Source organism: Pleurodeles waltl, chromosome 1_1, assembly GCF_031143425.1.
Source record: "Pleurodeles waltl isolate 20211129_DDA chromosome 1_1, aPleWal1.hap1.20221129, whole genome shotgun sequence".
In the NCBI taxonomy this organism is placed as follows: Eukaryota; Metazoa; Chordata; class Amphibia; order Caudata; family Salamandridae; genus Pleurodeles; species Pleurodeles waltl.
Genome location: NC_090436.1, coordinates 271,196,145 through 271,210,108, shown reverse-complemented (window position 1 = coordinate 271,210,108; position 13,964 = coordinate 271,196,145).

Sequence of the window (13,964 nt, the reverse complement as noted above, 5' to 3'; positions counted from 1 at the left end):
ACGTTTTTCGTAGTACCCTTTTTGGAAGGGCCGGATGATTTAGGGCCCGTTCGTCAGGCCTTGGATTCTACCAGGGTTCCCCACAAGAGAATTTCAACCGATCCCGCAGTAACTGGCAAGATCAGTCAGCTGACCAGACCTTCTACCTCTCCTGTCCTTGTGGAGGAAGGCAACAATTCCACAGGGACTATGGCAGAGGCCAACAGAGAGGCTCCCAGGAGTCAGGATATTCAGGTGACCATTTTACCTTGTTCAGAAGTGATATTGGGGGGAAGGATTCAATATTTTGTGAACAATTGGATGCAGCTGACCCAGGATCCCTGGGTTATAGAATCAGTTCAGGGGTACAAATTGGAATTTTACAGTTCCCCTGTTCAGGACTCTCTTCCCCAGTATGTGAGGAGATTCTCGGTCTGCTCCGAAAGGAGGCAAGCTGCCTGTCCAGCTCACATCCAAAAGGTTTCATGAGCTCCATTTTCTTGGTCAGCAAGCGGGGAGGAGGTTCTTGTTTAGTGCTCAATCTCAAGTCTTTCAGCTCTTAGATAGTTTACAGGCACTTCAAGATGGAGGATATCTATCTCCTCAGAAACTTGCTTCAAGAGGGCAACTGTATGGTCTGTCTGGATCTAAAAGACGCTTATCTATGGGTTCCTATTTTCACTCCCCACAGGTGCTTTTTGCAGTTCTTTTGGCAAGGGCAATGCTACAAGTACAAGGTCCTTCCTTTCGGGCTCTTGTCAGCTGGTGCTTCACTAAACTGATGAGGCCAGTGGTGGAAGCGATTCGTGCCAGAAGCGTCTGGTTGATTGTCTATCTCGACGATCTCATTCTGATGTCCCAGGTCCCTCTTACGGTTACGGTACATCTGTCATGGACAGTTCAACTGTTGCAAGACCTGGGATTTGTAATCAATCAACTAAAGTCTTGTCTAGTCCCACCCCAACCGATGGAATTCTTGGGTTGCCAGATAGATTCTGTTTTGTCCCAATTGATTCTTCCTCATCAAAAGATTCAGAACATCAAGAAGGAGTTGAGGTCTGCTTTGCAATCCCAGACAATATCGTTGAGATCAGTGGCTCTGGCCTCATCTATCCAGGCAATATTCCTGGGTCCCCTTCATTACCTCTCTCTTTAGCGTCTGAAGATTCGGCACCTGCAGAAGGGATTAACGTATGCGGGCCAGATTCAGCTGTTGCAGGAGGCCAGGATGGAGATGAACTGGTGGTTGAACCACATGGAAGCCTGGAATGGCAGGGCGATTTTTGGCAGGACCCCGGATGTCATTCTAGAATCAGATGCCAGCAGGTGGGGCTGGGGTGCCAGGTGTGGCTCCCTCTCCACTGGAGGTCGTCGGTCAGAGTCAGAGCTTCAACTCCACATCAACTGCCTGGAATTGCTGTTTTGTGATCAGGAGCCTGTCCCCTGTCAAGACCGATTATTGCTTTCTTTTGAGAATGGAGAACTTTTCGGCAGTACGTTATGTCAACAGACTGGGGGGTATGAGGTCTCGAATGATGGCAGAGATATCCAAAGACCTATGGCATTATTGTCTTCAGCATCAGATCTTGCTCATGTCGGAGTACCTGCTGTGGTCCATGAATGTGATGGCGGATTGGTACAACCGTCATCTTTGGGATGTCAGCGATTGAAGGCTACACCCAAGGGCCTTTGCTCTGGTCAATCGTTCTTGGGGTCCATGCTCAGTGGATATGTCTGCCTCTTGGCTTAACCAACGGTTTCCTGCTTTTTTCAGTTGACGTCCGGAAGCATTAGCAATGGATGTGTTCTTGCAAAATTGGTTCTCCCTGAGGGGGTATGCCTTTACTCCTTTCATCATGATTCCCAGGGTTCTCGCCCAGGTACGATTCCAGAAGGTGGACTTGGTGTTGATGAAACCTCTGTGAAGGGCTCAACCTTGGTTCCCCTTGATTCTGGAGATGTCATTCGATTCTCCTCTCTTTATCCCTCATTGTCAGAATCTGTTGCTGGACCCAGTAGGCCTTCCACATCCTCTTATTCTCTTGGAACAATTACGGTTAGTGACCTGGAGGGTTTCAGGGGTAGATGGAAAATGCCAGGCGTACATAGAACAATCTTGGTCTAATAGTACCCACAAACGATATGCTTTGGCATGGCGGAGGTGGGCTAGTTGGTGTGGTGAAAGGGATTTGGATCCCTCTCAGGCAGAGATCTGTTTCGTAATAAATTTTCTGTCCTCGTTAGCTGAAGCAGGGCTTGCTTATAAATTAGTAAATAACTACAGGTCCGCTATTTCGGCAGGTCATGTCCAGTTTAACGATAAACCTATTGGAGAAGGTCCTTTAGTATGTAAATTGCTCAGGGGCATTCGATTTTCCAGGCCTCCTCAGCCAAAATATACTTCTTTATGGGATGTGGATGTTGTACTTAGACTTTTGAAGTCTTGGCCTGATAATAAGTTTTTGTCACACAAACAGTTATCACCAAAGTTGACTTGTTGTTATTATGTCTGATTTCATGTAAATGGGTATCAGATGTGAGAGCCTTGGATCTCAAGGGTAGACAATGTTCTCTGGAGGGAGTGTCTTTTTCTTTGTCTATGAGGACCAAAACTGATACGAGGTTGATTTCTTACCCGTGTTTTCCCCAAGATTATAAGCTCTGTGTGGTACAGTATCTAACGGCTTATGAAGCAGCTACCTGCGAGTTCCAGGTAGATCCTCAGGGGCAATTGCTCATTGCCCTACAAAAGCCATTTAAACCGGTTTCCTCTGCCACTCTGGCCAGATGAATGCGTTGGTTACTCTCTAAAGCAGGTATTGATGTTTCGGTGTTTGGCGCGCACTCTGCAAGAGGCGCTATGGCTTCAACATCTTTTTCACTATGTTCCAATTTGAATGAAATCATGAAGGCAGCAGATTGGTCTTCTGAATCTACTTTTAAGTGTTTTTACTACAAACCAATTGTGGATATAGCATCAGTGGTCGTTGCACAGCTTTGAACAAGCATAATCGGAGCCTCCGGTCCTGACATAGAATATAAAATTTTCTAGCTTTCGCATCAACAATTTTAAATTCTATTAAGGACACGGAGGCGAAGATTATCCCACCCGAAGGAGATGTGTACATACATCGTAAGGTTTAAGTATTACTGTTCAAGTTTTGAATGTTTCAAGTGTTCATTTCTGCCCCCCTGGCATTGCATTTATGTATGGGGCTCTGTTGGGGAATAGTTTTATGGCTCTTCCTCTTTTTATTTGTTCTAGGCAATGAGCAGAAGCAAACTTGAAGTTCGACGGTTGATCATTTTGGAATTCCTTATATACTTGCAGTCCTCGTGTTTGAAATCGTTTTCCAGGATTTACGAGAGGATCTGGATGGGCCTATTTCGACCTCCATTTATTAAGGATGTCTAAGACTCTGGGGCTGTTCTTGTTTGTTGGTTTATCTCAGTTTGGGACTTTGTTCAATCAATCAATCAGGAATTTGTAAAGTGCACTACTCACCCGTGAGGGTCTCAAGGCACTGAGGAGTGGAGGGGGGGATGTGCTGCTACTGCTCGAACAGTCAGGTCTTGAGAAGTTTCCTGAAGGTGAGGAGGTCTTCGGTCTGGTGCAGTTGAGTTTCAGTTGCAAAGTAAGAGGACGTGTATTCATGTCGCCAGGTTTTATAAGGGGAAACTCTATGATTGGTCATGTGTTCAGTATGTTTTACTGGGAATTGTCGTTTTTTAAAATAAAGTATTTTTATTGGCTGCTGTAAAAAATAAAGCATAGAAAGAGAAGCATTATCCTCACCTCCGTGTCCTTAATAGAAAATTCTTGATGCAAAAGCTAGAAACTGTTATATTCTCAATTAGAATGCCTACAGCTTCTGGTCAGCTTGGTGAGGTAAATATAACCAGGCCTATATTGGCAGCATGTTTCTTAAATTCACCATCTGGTCTATTAATATGGCCATATTGGTTTACTAACTAGAACATGGATGACTTGGTACATACTATTTTTAAGGACATGCCTTGCCTATTTGACAAATGAGCAATCTGTGAAAAGTGAGAAGAGGCTGTTTGCGGATTTGCATCTGTCTAGGACGTTCCCACTGTCCGTTGTACTTCTGGAGTTTCTGACACATATTCTGGACTGGGGCTGGCAGCACAATTCTCATTTATTGTACTAAAGTTCTGTGTTTTGCTACATTCGTTGAAGTCCCTACTACTGTTGGACAGTGAAACTTTTTTAACAATAATTGATGAGTGGCATAGCTATTGAAAGTTAACAGAATCAGCTTTCTAACAACTCCAGAAAGAAACACCTCAAACGCACGATACCCCTGACACTTGCCAAGTACGATTGCCAATGCACACAAAAGGCTCCACAACTTGCGCCGCCCTCCATGTATTTGTCTTGTAGGATCCTTTCTTTGTTTCTGTGCGTTTAGCAAATGTGTAGTTTGAGCACGGTTGTTGGCATATGCTATGGTGCATTGTGTGCGCATTGGTAACAATAATTGGCAAATTTCAGTAGTTTGTCATGCTTGAGCCACAATCACAAATCTGTTTTAAATGTGTTTTTACAGGGATTTTTTTTTTTTATTTCTTGTAATGATACGGTATTTATATAATTTTAACACAACCAATCAAATCCCCCCAAAAAACAAAAAAAAAACTAATAATGTAAAACCAAATATAAAAAAGATGGAAAATGTATCAAATATTTATAAACAAAATATAATAAGAGGCAGAAGACACAGAAGAGATTGGGATTGTGCAGCCAGCAGGACAGGACAGGTTTCCGACGCTGCTTTCTGACGCTGCTGCTTCTGTTTCCAGGTCGGACTGAGCAGCTGTGCGCGCTGTGAGCGCGAGCCACTCCCAGGCGTTGCTGCTGCTGCTCCTGCCAGGCACCAGGTTAAGGGAGAGCCCCTCCACCCTCCCGCCCCCCAGCCCTGAGCCCCCCAATCAAGCTGGAAGGTCAGCGGGCTCCAAGGGGGGGGCCCGGGTGGCCGGGTGAAGCCGGGCGAGCTGATTAGCCGGTCAGCAGGTCCTGCGGCAGGAACCCACGTTGGGCCGTGCGCCGGCTAGCCGCAGTACAAGCCGCACTGTGGAGGAGGAGCAGTGCAGGAGGCGGAGGATTGTGGGGTGAAAGAAAGATCGTAGGAGGATTCCAAGCTCGGAGAAGGAGGTGGCGGAGACAGGCGAGACCAGAGACCAGGACTCGATTGCAGGAGGGCAGCCCTTGGTCCCTGGACTAAGGTAAACGGGACGGGGGAGAAGGGGCTGTGTCACCCTCACTCCCCTGGTTACTTGACAGCCTAGTTACTTGGCTGCTTGCTCCATCGGCCTTCCCCACCTGCCTGCTTGCCTCAGGCCGCCTCATGCCACCTCTTTTCCACCTCTCACCAACCTCCATTGATTTCATCGTCTCGCAGGAGACTCGTAGGCGACCTAAAGGTACTCTTTACCTGTTCACCCTCTTTCGATTTCCATTGACTTGTATCGACTCGCAGGACACTCAAAAGATTTTATAGTTACCACAATTGTTCCTTGGCTTGGCCTGGCGGCTGCTGCTGCTACTGCTTCCCACACCCACATCACTGTGAGGAGGATCAGAGCTCAACCGGCACAGTCCTCTCGGTCTCTTTGGCACATCTGGGGTCTGGGGGTCTGCACCTCTGGGGAGTCTCTCTGCAGTTGCAGAAAGCAGCGCACTCCGCTCGCCAGGGGCCCCCAGGTGAGAAAGTTCCCCCGTGTCTTCTCTCATGGACTCCTGCAGAAGCGGCCCGACCGGGTGCGGCTTGCGTGGGGCAAAGAGGGACCCAGCCCCTCTGATTATCGCGTATGAAGGCCCCTGCTGCCAAGAACCAGCCACACTATTGTGAGGTGGGTTGGATTGGAGCTCTGCTGGCACAGCACATCGACGGACGTAGACGCCGCAGCGGAACGTTGAGCACACAAAGCAAAGGGTGCAGAGGAGTAGCGGGTGGTTGGTGGCTGTCGCTGTTCATCGCTGGATGCCTATTAAGCCGGACTAGGCTAAGTCAGCTGGTGAAAAAGTGGTTGACACTTGTAAAGAGGGAGACGGTTGTGCTGGTTTATCCTCGTTAGTGTCGTCCAAGCTGTAAATCAGTACCATTAGTCTTCTTGAGCTACCAGTGGGGGCAGTCTCTACTATGACCATGATGAAGCTCCGCTCAGGTTATCTGCTTCCAGGAAGATCTTGCTTAAAAACCAAATCCAACCCCATACGAAAAAAGGCTATTCCAGCACTCCTGCTGAAGGGACAGTCGCAGAAGCAACAATTCTCCTTCTGGAGTAAAGAGAACACTTTATTACAGGAACCAAAAGGTGAAGCTCTCTCCATTGTAACTCCGGACACAGAGCTCCCTGGAGGGCATCCAAGGGAGCCATTAGGGGAGCTCTCAAAGAAGTCATATCAGGCTGAAGTAAGCCAAAAAAGAGGAGCCAAGGCCTCGGAAAAGGGCCTCTCACTGTCCCTTGCAGAGATTGTAGAGACTGCTCAGCCGACCTGGAGCTTGCCGGGGCCACAGCATTGTCCCTCCCCCTCATTTGCCCAGCCAGTCAGTTCTTCTACTCATGCCGACATGGCTCCAAAAAACTCTAAGGATAGTGGCGCCAATTCATCAACAGCGTCTGTTGCCATCGGGCCTTGTGACTTCACGCTGTCGGACCTGGACCGAGATTTATTTCAGAGATATGACCCCCAGGCTAACGACCTTGCACTCCCATATGTGGACCTCAGGTCCAAGGGCTTACCAACACCAACCGGTCTTGAACTGTTTAATAGCACACCCTTGCTACAAGATTCAATATACATCCACTCTCATTTGTCTGTGACGCCGGCTCTAGAAGTAAGTGGAATCCAACCTATTCAACCTCCGGAATCTGAGGCAAGGCTCTCAGCCTCTCTGTTTAACTTGGAAAACCTTCTTGCCTCGATCTTAAAGCTCTTGGAGAAATCTGTAGGGGGTTCAGACTGCATTCTTGACTCTGTAACAGCTATTTTAGCGGAGATGACTAAAGATAAAAAGGTGGTCAAACCTTTAGACCCTATTCAGCTTAATGCTGCTTCCTTGCAATTTCTTAAAGATCAGAGGTCTTCAGGTGTGTCCCCTACGGCACCCCAAAGTGAGCGCATGTGCAAGGACGTGAGTACTCAAGCAGGAAGCACCCAATGCATCCGCCCTAGTGAGGCAAAACCACTGCCGCTTAGCCCAGTGGATTTTCTTTGTTTTATCTTTGATCCTCATACGCTGAAGGACAACCCCTCTGCACAGTGTAACCGGCCACCTTTGAAGGTATTTCCCATCTTTGAAAGAGTTGTTAACAAAACGCGTCCCCCGGAAGAAGAACCTAAGAGGGGAACTATTGCTAAAGGTGGAAAAAAATGTAAGAGATTGAAGAAATTAAATTGTTGAATCAGCAAAAAAAAAAGAAGCAAGGTTCTGTTCCCCGAGGTGTTAACGGATGGGACAACTCCTCCCCGAGTCCACAGAGAACCACATATGTAGCAGCCCTGTCTGCTCTCCACGCAAAGGCAAAATATCTTTAAAAGGGAGCCTGAAAGTGAATGTGAACACAGAACTGTCCTTTCTACCACTCCATCCTTGAATCCAACCGCCTCACCATTCTAGGCCTCCGAATGGGAGGTCCTTCCTAATGACTCTTCCATCCCTTTGCTTAGGGAAGGAGCACCCTCAACAGGTCATAACTTGGACTCTTAGATTGTAGACTTTTTTCCTATCTTCGACGTTGACTTAGTCTTAAATAGGTCCACATGGTTAAGATGTTTCTTGGAATCCAGCTCTTTGAAACACATTACTAGCTATGATATTGACCTAGTCTCCCTACTGATGATAAATGGTGGCTTTAGGGCTAGGATCACCTTCCGCTCCTCGTGCTCGGTGAACCTGGTCCTTTCCCATGCTGATTTTTTGCAGTGTCGGGGATTGATGTGATCCCGCTCCTGTCCTACTCCGCTCTCTGTGGGGAAAAGGTTGCGACTAAGGGCCCTAAGATGCCCCAATCCCCTGACCACTTTAAGGGTAACGATTTTACTGTGCACAGATCTAGGTTTGATCTTCAGGCTCCTAAAGTCTCAGTAACAGGGAAGGATAGACAGGTATTACTGCAGGAGATGCGACCCGTACCTAATCACCTAGCCACCTATGCTCAGAAAGATTGGGGTTGGCTTCCGGGTGCCCTTGCTCTAGAGCAGGGGCCCAGGAACATTCTCCCTCCTTCTTCCTAACAGAGGATTAAAAATCATCTTCGGGAATGCAGCCGGGGTAAAATTATCTTATCTTAGTACACTTAAACCGGATCTAATTAGCTTACAGGAGACTTGGGCAGACACGGACCTATTATGGGACAACTATTTTGTCATTGATTGTAAGGCCTCCTCGTCACGAAGGAGACACGCTAAAGGGGGGGTTACCTGTTTACTGTCTAACACACTTAAATGGGATTATTTCTGCTATAAAGATCCCAGTAACCTCTTCATGACCTTAACTATTCAATTGCATAATACTGCGCTAGGCCCCACATCATTGTTACTAATTAATGTTTATGTGCCCCCGGAGGCAGTGTACAATTCCCTGTTACAAAGGGTTTTTGCCTTTCTTCAGGACGCCCTAGATACTAAGTTCCCCCCACTGATAGCACTAATGGGAGATCTAAACTGTAAATTTCAAACTTTGCCTTATGCCAAATGCGTGAAGCAGAGAGAGAAACAGCGCTTAGTATTCCAGCCTGTGTTTTCCCCCCTTCAAGGGGTAAACTTCTCAGCCTTCTTAAAAAAAATGACTGCATTATTGCCAATGGCAGGTCCATCTCAGATTCTCCCGCCTCCTTCACACATATATCCCCATGGAGAATGGCCATTCTAGATTACTTAGTACTTGGATATCCCTCTTATTGCTTATTGCAAGATCTCAGGATCATAAGTACCCCTTACAGTGACCATAACCTGCTACTTATTACTCTAGAAATGTCCATATTGTCACTAGAATCTTGGAAGTCTGGTGGGTTTACCCAGAGTTTTGTTAGTAAGACAGGGAGGACCCAGTGGAACTTTTAGAGAGTTGCAGGTGTTTTGGCGATATTAACACTCGTGGTTGCGGACCTGATTAGCTGGGAGGGGATGGAACTGCAATATTTCTCTAATCTCATGAAGCAGTTGGTGGCTAACACCCTGTCCGGAGGGCCTAATGCAGCCCGCAAAATTTTCCCCCGTGCACTGCTTGATCTAAATAGAGAAATAAATAACCTGGTTAGGGCCCAGTATTTAGTTTTCTCTGAGGAAAGTAAAGTCAGGGTCTTCCTATTAAAAAGGAGAAAGAAGCAGTTGAAGGCCCGACTCGCAAAAGAATCTGGGGATAGGCTTTGGATTCAGCACCGGGAAGCCGTTACTAAGGGCCAGGCAAGGCGCTTTTGGGCATTAGTGGGTGAAGGTTGTGTGTCGAGAATTTGCCCCACCCCCTGTAGCGATCACCGAAGCACGCTAGTCTGAATTTATTGCCACACTGTACGCCTCAAACGGCCCCCAGAAGATTCAGGTCCATATACTATTCCTCCCCCGTCAATAAAAGAGATTGACTGTGCTATTTGCGATATGCGCTCTTCTGCTGCAATGGGCCCTGATGAACTTCCCTAATCAGTTATAAAACAAGACAGGAGCTCTTGGTATAAGATCTTACATGTGGTTTTTAGTAGATGTTACCTTTCCAGATGCATCCCTCCCTCCTGGGTCGGTGGTATCATTGTACCTCTATTAAAAAAGGGCGACCAGTCCTGTCCTGGCAATTATCGTCAGATTGCCCTTCTTGATGCGGTTGGCAACATTTTTACCAAATGTCTGGTTTCTAGACTAACGTCCTGGGCAGAAGAGTCCAACATCATCCCCTTGGAACAATCCAGATTTAGACGCAAACACAGTACCCTGGATAATATCACTATGCTACAAATTATCTCATAAAAATATGTGAAACTGAGAGGAGGGGTGGTTTATGCCGCCTTTATAGTATTTTCCACTACTTTTGATAAAGTAGATAGAGACCTACTATGGGCTAAGTTATGCAGCCTGGGGATACCTACATCCCTCCTTGAGTTAGTAATAGCCCTCCACTGTCACACCTGGTGTAGAATCCTTTTGGGGGCGATAGAGGTCAGTCCCATCAGATTTCCACGTCTAACGGCTTAAAACAGGGTTGTCTATTGGCTCCCTTACTTTTTTCACTCTATATCTCAGATCTCCCCTCCTCTTTGTCCCAGGGCAAGGGTTTTCCCCCGCTAGTGGGTGGACTCCCAATATGCTGCCTGCTATTTGCTGACGACATTATAATTTTCAATTTAACCCCTAAAGGTTTGCAGAATCGTTTGCAGCGTCTATCAAAATATTTGGACTCACAATACTTGAAGATCAATGTTTCAAAAAGTAAGGTTCTCTGTCTTCTGGGAAAAAAAGATGTCCTTTCCCAATTACCATTGGAAATTGGGTAAGCAAAACCTAGAAATTGTGAAATCTTATCCCTTCTTAGGGAAAATAGTGAGCGGGAACCTTATTGACGTCGCCCATATTGCTTCAAATAAATCAAAGGCCAGATGTCAGGCTAGAGGGTTGGGGGCCCTATATACAGCCACAGGGAGAAGGCATTTCTTATATCTCTTATCTGCATATCGAGTCAAAATTCCTGTCTCCCTGCTATATGAGGTGGAACTCATAGATATTGCTAAATGGGGGTTTCTGAACCACTCAGAAGGAATCATTCTTAGAAAACAATTGTCTGTTAATACGGCAGCCTCTGTGGTGGCTTTAAGGCTGGAAATGGGGCTTAGAAGTGCGTATGTTCAAGGATTAGCGGGGGTTATTTTGGTTGGCCACCTCAATTCTAAAAAGTGAGGAAAACACTATAAGATCATTATTAAAGAAATAACTTTTCTCAGACAATAGCAAGGTTAATTATGCCTTTGATAAAAACTTCTCCAATGCCCTGGAAAGGTTGGAGTTGGATTACAGCCAGGTCTTGGAACTTTCTCCATTGCATTTGAGAGTGATTTTAAAGAAAGTAACTTGGGCTTTGAGCTTCCGTCTAGACCAGGAGAGCTGTAAAAAAAGAAAGTTATTTTGTGAATATAGTCAATAGTAATAACTAAATTACAACCTTACTTTACTTGGACTATCCCTCATAGTATTAGACGCTTTTGGATGCTGCTTCGCCTGAGATTGCTCTTCTTGAACACACTACTGGGGAAATGGCACGGAACAGCAAAAGAGTGTAACTTCTGCCTCTTGGAATCTCAAGACCTAGTCCACGTATTCTTTGTCTGTCCACCTCTTGCTTTATTTCGGCGTAAATGGCTAAAACCAATCTGTCTTCAGCTCTCTCTGTTGTCGGTGCCAGAGTTCCTCCGAGCCCTGTATGATCCTCCTAACGAAAGATTTGGTTTTAAAATATTTAATTTTTTCAAATGTTTTTTAAACTTATTTTAAGAGCACTCGCCAAAAGGCAAGTCGGTTGTTGCTTTTTTGCACATGTATTTATCAGCAATATTATGAATAGAGAGGTTCTGCCTTAAGACAGGTGCCCTATCTATACCTTGCCACTCTACATCTGGCAGCTACACATTGTTGGGATTGTTTTTAAAGTCTTAATATTTGTGTATTTTCTGTTATCTTAAGTGCACTAAGGTAAACATCCCAATTTTTTCCTTCCCTTTTTCTCTTTTCATCTTTCATACTCTTTACGTGAGTATTGAGAATGTAATTTCAAGGTCGAAAAACACAGCAGAACGTTTTGACACAAATTTTATTGTATACATTTCCTTTTGTATACAATTTTTGATTTGAGGTGTAAATAGCAATAGAGACTAAATGTATGGTTGTAGTGTGTATCTCTTATGTGGACCTCAGTGGAGTTCCAAATCATAAATAAAAATTGAAAAAGAAATTGGTGCAGAAATCCATTAATGCAGAGTTTAAAAAAACATTGGAAGACAATACAAAAACCCATGATTACACATACGTAAATAAATAAAACATTAAGTAAAACAGTGGTGACACATGGAAAGTACAGCGTTCATCAGATTCGTATTTTCTACTATAGTCCTTGCCATTGTAACTATCAGTATTAAATCAAATGCTACCAAACTAGACCGCTGTTCATTCTGCCGACCTCGCCAATTAGTAAGAGGAGAAAGAGTAACATTCAGCAGCGGGATTCTTCAAACATATCGATGCTTTGAGCAAACAAGGCCAGTGATTAAAAAAACAAAGTTATTTCATAAAGGTTGCGTAGATGAAAAGGATGATTGGTAACTTCAATGTTATTAACACCTAAAAGTGAGCATGAAGGGTACTAACCATCATGCAGTAAGTTATATGTGCCCGGTTTATTTTCGGTTCTAGTCTCATCTGAACCATTTTCATAAACTTAAACCAATGACCAGTTGCATATTTTTACTTTTAAATCGTTCTAAGCCATAAATAAGTTTACTTATTCGTTCTAAAATCAAGGGCAGCAACAAAAAACATGCGTCAGACTTCACATACTATTGATGCACAATTTGCAGCCCCGCACGACCTGGTGTTTTTCTCTTGCTGTTGTAGTTCACCTATATCAGACTGTCAGAAAGCAGCCTGGTACTTCAGTAGTTTTGGCTCAATAAAGTATGGTTGCAAAGTTCCTAGGACATATGGATTTAAACTTATGGCTGTGTATTTTAAAACTACACTTTAAACTTTTGAAAGCAGACACAAAAGATAAAACCCATTTTATCTTTTAAATGTAGCTTTTAAATTAATATTAACATGAGTCAGATGCTGTGAAGTTCCCCCGGCTTCACACATTTTCAGTAGACCAAAGAAGTGTGACAGGATGGCATGAAGACTTGTCTTTTTGTTATGTTCTTTTTAATTCCAGAATATAGGAACGGCTTTAGTGTTCCCGGTTTAGCATTATTGCAGCGATACCAGAGCTCAATATACAAGACGCCTACATGGCATACTGCTTAGCCAAGAGGAATTTCAGGCATATTTGGGCTTGCGAGGTAGAGAACGGAAGGGTAAACTGCTATCTAAACAGGTTGCATCGCATAATATGTAGGTAGGGCCTTACTTTTGCTGGGAAACCCCGCACCCATAAGTTGAGTGCATAAATTGTACTCTAAAAGTGGCTTTACTGATTGCCCTGATACTTTTTATGGCAAGTTGTAAAAGTGCCAATATTAACGAAATTCTTCTTGGAATTAGTGAAGCAAAGTGATGTCTAAAACTTGCTCTGTCGTGAAACCGCACACCCAATACTTATGTAACAAAGCATTAGCTATCACTTGGGCATTCATAGACCATATGCTTTTTAAGTGTATTTTCCTTCCAAAGATTAGAAAGCTTGATTTTGTGAAGCTCAGTGTGAGGTAATTTTTGTAGCAGTAGTTTTCCAGCCATCTAGATGTGTGCTGTAAACCGATGCTGGTTCTAGCTACAATCGCAGTCATCAGCGTACAGGAATAATGAATAATTGCATCTCCTATTTTAGCCAGGCAGGCTCTGGAATTTGGTGAGGTTATGCCCCTGTCAGAGATATAGAGATTAATCAAAATGAGTGCAAGAGCACAACCATGTCTTTGAAAGAGATGCATTATTGCCATGTTTCACTTTAATATGTGATTTGTGTAGAAAATATGATAACGTAGAAAATAATGTACGCATTTGAAAATGTGATTACGAAGAGTGGCCGCCAGTGTTCACAAAGTGTACTTACTAGTGAATTAATACTGTGAAATGTTGAATGTATGTTTGATTAATGTAGTAGTATGCCATATTAAGAATTATGCATAATGCTTTACACTGCTTAATTTGTGCTTGTTGTTTCCGGTGCATAGCACCAGCACTTATTTTTGAGGGCCAATGCTTATTTTTCTGCCTCAAGCATTTTACTGCGAGCAAATGAGACTTATGGGAAGGATAGAGA